We start from the raw sequence: 8,640 nt of genomic DNA, 5'->3' as shown, positions 1-8,640 counted from the left end.
TTAACTATTATGTGGTGTTACTTGAAATAAATTCATCAACACAGGCTACACTTCCATGATACAACAATGTTTTGTAAATATGTTGGCAAAAATAACATTTAAAACAATGCAATCTATGTCGCATTACCTTAATGGAGTCAGACATCAGTGTAATTTAAAAACATTAAGACTAGGTTCAACAAAGAACGTAAAATGTACTAGGTTGAACAAGACCATATTTCTCCTACTGCAACATAATTTCACCCAAGTTGTATCGAATGCTCCAAGTCGAGATGTCATCGCATCTTTGCCAATTAGGCTTAGTACACCAAATATCTGGTACTAATTATGATCAGATCATAGTGTCACACTACATTTGCCTAAGTGATTTAAACTTTAGTCTAATTTCTTTTGAATATTTTAGAGAAAATAAGACCTGAGTTGCATTAGAACAAGATACATTTATTCATAAATACTCATCAATCATATTAATGGATTATATATGAAATCAGACTTATGCTTTCTTGTTAGAGCATATTAACGTGCAGCGAAGGAAGAACATAACCAATAAGCACTCTAATCATATTTAATTTGAGTTTAAAACATGCTTCAAAGTAACCTTTACGGAATAGGGTTTGTGAACACAATACCTTTGAAGTATCCTCTTCAAATCCAGCTAAGTTCCACGTGAAAGAGCTTCAAACTTCAAGTAGACAACCACCAAGATCTTCTCTACTATTCTCTTGCAAAGATTGTGTGTGAAAATACTAAATTTAGTTGGAAGTATATAAGATATGAAGAAGGTTTGGTGAATTATGTGGAGTTCCTTTTGAAGTTCTTGTAAGCATGAATCATAATTCAGCTGAGCACTCCAATTTATAGAGCTTTCACCATGCAAATTCATGTCTTACATGAAGGGCAGCTCCTACTTCATGGAGAAAATGGAGATGTGAATAAGGAAGTTCAATACGTAGTGGAGATTTCCAAAATGTTGGAAATCTCCACTTTGAAAAACAATTTTCAAAAGATTTTTCCAAAAATGATTTCTAAAACCATTTTTATATTAAACTTATTTAATATCATTTATTTGTTTTATAAAAAAAATTAATTCAAAACTTAATTTTTAAATAAAACTAATTAATTAAACTTTTTTAATTAATTTTGTTAATTTAATATCTAAATATTAAATTAATAATGAAATTAATATCATTCAATTAATATTTAAATTATATTTTAAACATTAATCATTTCTCTAATTTCATTTAATTTCGATAAGATTGAACATTTTAATTGTATCAAATACAATAAATAGAAAACCTAATTGAATGTCAACATTTCAAATTCTAAACCCTAATTTCAAATCTTATCAAGATTACTCAATTTACTAATCCAAATTACGAGCTAGTAGAGAGACCTTATGGACCTAAAGATCATGAGCTCGAACGACTTTTAATTAATTGGTTAAACTCTTTAAACTGAATTAATCACTATTCGTTAACTACCAAAACATTCCACTATAGCTCGATAGTTGCACTCTTCTTACTATAGATATTTCTGTCCATTTTAACCATAATCGATAAGTCAATCTTTCACAGGTCGTACGTATTTACAGTTGGGTCGAAGATTACCATTTTACCCTTATAAATACATCTTGCTCCTTAAGCTTCCACTGATCCTCCATTGAACAATTGATTTATAGTCCAATTTATAAATCATAACCCTCTCTTCCATGAAAGGGCGGGACCCCGTTATTCAAGACAAGGTATCAGTGCTTAAGAGAACCACCCATCTGCTAACCCTAAATCAGATAGGAGTGAATTCCTTATTACAAGGCTATGTTCCCAGTTATCCAATCTTATCCACAAAATGGGAGGCTTATTGGGCAGTCTTGTTGGACTACTTTCACCTATGCAAACCAAAGGATAATCCTGAATAAACAGGAGTTCATAGTTAGCTCAGGATTAAGACCGAGTTACCCTAGGTCATTGAGTTTGAGATAGTCAGTTTTAACAGTAAACGGTTGTTATAGAGAAAAGTCACTATTTCGAGGTCCGGTCTTATGCAAACTCATTGCATAAGATGCCTCAACTCACATGTCTTTACATGAATGATTTTTTTTATCCCATCATTTGTATCAGTATACAAAATGGGTCGCATTCAATAGTGTCACCAAGGTGGGATACCCAATTTCATTGGTATACTTATAGACCATTTTGGCTACAAACTAAAACTTAATCCATTTTTATATCACCACATAAAGTTAAAGTATTCATGTTATAGCCATGGATTCGTTTATTTGGATTTTCATACAAAGATGCAATATCAATAGTGATTTATTGAATAAAAACTCAACAACATTTTTATTGAAAAATAGAATATGTTAACAACATTTACGAACGGCGAGTTTAGGCCATTCCCAACATTTCTAACATAGAACCACTTGGGTCAAAGAAAAAAAGTCTCATATTGGCTAGATAACCTTATCTAATAAGATTTAATGACACACCTGCATGAGAAGCAAAACTTTTGACAAGTAATAATAATTTAACTCTAACTCTTAGAAAATTATTTGTAACTGTCATAAAAATCAAAGTCATGTATCATTCAGGAGAATAAAATTTGTCTTTATTTCTAGATTCACTAATACTTACACTCTTACAATGAGTAGTAATTGTGTTAATCTTTAACACACAAAAATGTGTATATTTAATGTCGAATATATTTTCAAAACAACTTCTGGAAACATGTCTAATTATCAAAAGTATCCATACGTTATGAAATATTTTAATAATTTTTCTTGGAGAAACTAAATGACTCTTATGGTGATAAAAATACCATACTCATCATAAATAAACATCATTACATTTTAGTGTACCAAAATGCATTTAATTAAAGTGAACATGTTTTCAAAAATGACTTTTGAAAAACATGTCTAATCACTAATTATTCATACACTATGAAATATTTAGTAATAAAGCTTAGTGAAATAGAATTTCTCTTATGATGATAAAAGCATCATTGTCAGCAATTAAATAACATTTTAATGCCTCCCACTACTTTAACTAAGATGAGCATCTTGTTGTCAATTAGTAGAACTATTCTACCTAAATAAGCATTTGCCAAGATTTATAATCTAATTGTAATGAAGAAAAATTCTGATAGTGAATCATTATTCAGCTATCAAGGTGTGAATTTGTATTCTCCACCATAACCTAGTAAATTAGATTTACTTGTTCTCATTTTTCTTCTTTTTGAGACATTTCCAAAATCTCTCAACAATTGACATCCCAATCTAATTAGGAAAATTTTTTCTCATTAGCTCTAGTTATTATAATTTCCTTGGAACCCCAATAATACTTAACTTTGTAGGTCATTTAGCTTCCCATGACTCCAACATCAATACGTTTTGTCATATTTTTATCAAGACACATCATATGTTATATAGACAATTACAATAAGCTATCGTTGCAAAGTTTATTCATGGACACTTCATGAAATAACAACAATTCTTTTGAAAATTATTTTCCAAACTAAAAGACAAAATTACATGCTATTATGTGTTGATGAAATTTTCAATGTAATATATTCATAAAAAAATTTGACTTATATCGATAATTAAAACTTTTAGAGAAAAAGACATAACTTTGAATTATATAAAAATATATTAATCGACTATATGCAATCTATTATCCATTCTAATTCATCAAAGAAATTTAAAGATGAACCCATTAATTTGAATATGAATCCCTTTCATATAAATGTAAAATTTCTATTGTTATGATACTCCAGTGAGTCAAAATAAAAATCACCAAAGGGCAGTCAATCATTCCTTTACTAGATTGAGACATTCTCTACCAAATGTTACACCTGAATAACTCTTTATTCCTATAACATCTAGTTACCATATTAATAAACCATTAACTTAATTAACAATTTCTTGTAAATGTAACTTTTCATTTTAGAGTCTAGAGTTCTGCCCCAATGAGCCAACCGTAGGAAAAAATCGATTAGGGCAAAAACTAAAGTAATGCAATCCATTTCTAGAGTTTGGATAAAATTTCATGCAAACACCATCCGTAGGGGAACACAAGGAAAGGTGTCTCGAGGCCGAGCATGAAAGTTTACACAAACCAATGAAGGAGTCTGTAGGATGTGTTGACACACTTCCCTCTCTCAGTTACTATAAACACTCTCTCTGTTTACCTTGGTATTGACTAACGTGAACACTATCCGTAGGGGGACACAAGTAAAAGTGTCTCAAGCCCAAGCATAGATCTCACAGTCTAAACTATTTAGGGAGAAACATGAAAAGGAAATTGAAGTATCGGATACATCATTTTCCTCCCACTGAATGTTTTACAAATGAGGGTTCATAACTTAGGTAAATTAGGCTAATAAATTTATCTAAATGATCTGTTAACTTTGCCCAACGTAACAATTACTTTGGATAGTTTAATAATATTGATTTATGTTCATTAAATATTTTAATAAACATTACTCATGATAGAATACACAATCATGCAACAGAAAAAAATAGAATCAATAAGCACTCTAATTACATTTAATTTGAGTTCTAAAACATACTATTTCAGAAAAACTAAAGTGGGTTTCAAGTTGAACTTACCTTTGATAAAATCTTCCAATTCCAGGTTGTTCCACTCCAATTCAACTCCAAATCGATAGTGAACCATCAAGAGATCTTCTCTATTATTCTCATCCTTGAATTTGAGTGGTGGAACTCGAATTTGAGTGAATTTAGTGAAGGAAGTTGAGAGAGTTTGTGAGGAAGAAGATGAAGTAGCAGAAAACTAATTTTTCCAGCTGAATCTTTTCTTAGCTGACTCTATTCGGCAAATTGAGAGAGTTTTATATTTCTTCAACATGCAAGCACTCCTCAGCCATCAAATGGCCAACACCTACTTCAACTAAAGGTGGGATTTGTGTATGCTTGTAGGAAGAACACCTACTTGAGATGTTTGTGGGCAAAACCTACTTAATCCAATTTTTCTAATTTTTCATTTCAAAATTCAATTAATTAAAAAATAATATAATTAATTCATAATTAATAAAATCTAAAATATCAAAATCCAATTTCTTAAATTGAATTAAAATTGAAAATTAATGAATTTTACTTAATTAATTAATTAATTAATTTAATATTAAATATTAAATTAATCACACGCCTAATTTTCCTATTCATGTAATTAATATTTAAATCAATATTTAAATATTATAAACTCTCCAATTTTGTTTAATTTCAATAAATTAAACGTTAATTATATCACATGTAATTATACAAACTCTAATTCAAATTTGAACCTATTCAAATCAAACCCTAATTTCAATTTGAACATATTCAAATTGATATCATTCCAAATTCACTCAATTTAATAATTGAAGATGTTTATGTTTTACGAGCTAGCAAAGGGACCTTATGGACTTGCAGATCATGAGCTCCAACGATTTAAGATTAATTGGCTAAAACTCTTCAGACCAAATTAATCAGTATTTGTTAACTGTCAAGTCATACTACTATAGCTCGATAGTTGCACTCAACTCTCCTCACTGTAGATATATTTATGCCCATATGATTTAACCATAACCAATAAGTCGACCCTTCACAGGTTGATCATAATAACAGTTGGGTCAATATGCTGTTTTACCCCCGATATAACGTCTTGTTCCTTAAGTTCCAACTGATCCTCTAATGAACAATTGGTTTATGATTTAATCACTAAACCGAATCCCTCTCGGGCTAGTGAGAGGGTGAGGCCCCTTGTCCAAGACTTGGATACAGTACTTAAGAGAACAACCTTTCTTTTATCCCTAAATCGGATAGGCATGAATTTCATCTTGCACCCTATGTCCCCAACTATCTACCTAGTCTTACCCCTGAAATGGGAAGTTTATTGAGCCGATGCTGTTGAGCCAACCCTCACCCATGAAAATCTAAGGATAATCCTGAATAAACAGGAGTTCATATTTAACTCAAGATTAAGATCGAGTTACCTAGGTCATCTAAGCAAAATAATCAGTCTTAAACAGTAAACAACATTATAAAGTAAGAGTAACTTATTTCTTGGTTCGATCTTATGCAAACTCATTGCATAGGATGCCCCCACTCCTCATGTCAATACATAAATGAATCTGGATCACTTCATTTGTAGTATCTTTACAACAACTTGTAACAGCTACAGAGTAGGCCGCATCTAATAGTATTACCAGAATAAGGTACCCAACCTTAATCATATACTATAGACCATTTTGGCTATTTACTCGAACTTGATCCATCTTTATGTCTCTACATAAATTTCAGGTATTCATATAATAGTCATGAATCTTAGTTTATTGGATTTAGACTTTATAAATGTAATTAATAGATTCAATAACAATTTTATTGAAAAAAAATGTTAAATAACATTTTATTGATAATAGAATATGTTCAACTTTACAAACTGCGAGTTTTAGGACATACAACCCAACAAATCATGCATTGCATGCTTGAAACAAATCTATCTAATTCATCTTCCAGGTAAGTTTTCAAGTAGGGGTGTTCCGTTCCTGTCAACTTAAATACCCTAGCCTAGATAGAACTGACCTAAGACAAAGGTTCCTTATAAATACATTTGTTACAAATTTAATCGTTTATTTACTCTAATTTAATCCTCTTAAAAGGAAATTAAAAGATTAATCATATTTCTAATCATATTAGAAATATATTAACATAGGTCTAGGTGAAATTAATTTTAAAACATTTAAAATTAATTTTAACCTATGTTTGCATGAAACTCTTGATTATAGATTTTAATTTTATTTTCATTTAACTTATAACTATTATAAAATTTAATGAAACAATTAAAACCTAAGCCATGCATCTAATGACATACATAAAAATATAACAATTATATTTCTAAGGTATTGTCATGCTTCATGCATTTTCATTTTTATTATATAACATAACATTTATATTATCAAATAATGGGAATAAATAACACTCCCATCACATAATATAACACTTATATTATTCATCATACAAATATAATATTTATAATAAAATATGATACATGGACATGTTACTATCCATGCAATCATATAATACAACTCTTATATTAAATATGATGCATGGGCATGCTTAACTTAATCATGCAACTATATAATATAACTTTTATATTAAAATGATGTATGATTTTATGTTTATCCTATGGTGGGATTTATATTATATGACATACAATATGACATATAAATAATTAAAATCATACATCATATGTATAATTCAATAGAATAGCAATATTTGATTGAAATTGTCATCCTAAACATTAATTAAATTAATATAACATTTATATTAATTTAATTCATAAAGATACAATAAATAATTAATTAGTACAAATTAATAAGTAAAAAATGAAAAACGGCAAAGAAACTGCTAAGGATGCTTGAACCCACAATTTGGAGATTTCTTAACGCACGCGCAAACCATCCAAAGCATCAACACTTTGATGCTAATGCTGCAACATTGGCTTTTATGTTACTGCATCGTTGGGCCACGCTGTAGCATTGCAACGTTGTGGCTAAATTGTTGTGACGCTGTAAGGCAAAAAGCCTGCTTTGCTTCATCCATTCACCGATTTGTTTCATTCTTGCTCCAAAATTTCACCAAATCAAAGCCAAAACTCCATCACGAACGGCACAAATCATTATAGACCCAATTACATTAATTTAAATGCCCAAAATACTAGGTAATTACAATTTTAAACACTTTTAAAGTAGTAAATTCTAGGCCAAGTTCGAAACAATCCAATATGCAAAAATCTATACATTCAAAATGCATCATGCACCAACCAAAATTCTGGATTAAAGTTCCAAAAATGAAATTAATAAATTAACATATTATATAATATAATGTATGTTGATACATTATATAACTTTATGACAGAATAAATATTTAAATATGATTCAAATGTTAATTATATGAATGTAATTTATATAAAAACTATAGATTATATGAGAGATTAATAAACCATAGGTTATATTATATATGATATAATATAAACTATAGATTATGTGTTATATTGATATAACATATGGTTTAATATTTATATTATATTTAATTAGTTAATATATATATTAATTAAAATTAAAATTTTGAATTTTTCAAAATTTTCAAATTTAAAATTGGGAAGGGAGTTACCCTCAACCCACTCTCACATAACCAACGTGAAATATACAAAGTAGTTAGAGAGATATCTTGATTTTGATATGCTTCATACTGTTCTTGGGATCTCTATATGTGATTTCTCTGTAAAAAAATTGCTCTCAAATAAAAAAACTCTCCCTTACAAAATTAATCTCTTGAAGTCCACAAACTCTCAAACGATTCTCAACCTAGAGATAACAAAGAAATCCTCATGGTAGGTTTGAATTTTGGAGCAATTCTTATTGTGTTTGTTAGTTCGGTATTCGAGGGAGAAGGAGACCGTTCGAGCACTACACTGGAGAGGAAACGTGAAGAAATCATTCTTCAAGGGTAAGTCATTCTTAATCCTTCTTCATCTCCAAATTTTTGTGAAAGCATGCTTAATTAGAGTAAAGGTATATTAGTTTTCTTCCTCTATTAATTTAGTTTTGTAAAATAAAAATTGAGACACAATCTTTCCTTTGTAG

The sequence above is a fragment of the Benincasa hispida genome, chromosome 1 (genome assembly GCF_027475165.1).
Source record: "Benincasa hispida cultivar pf3 chromosome 1, pf3_genome.v1.1, whole genome shotgun sequence".
NCBI classification, from domain to species: domain Eukaryota; kingdom Viridiplantae; phylum Streptophyta; class Magnoliopsida; order Cucurbitales; family Cucurbitaceae; genus Benincasa; species Benincasa hispida.
Note: the sequence above shows the minus strand (reverse complement) of the source record.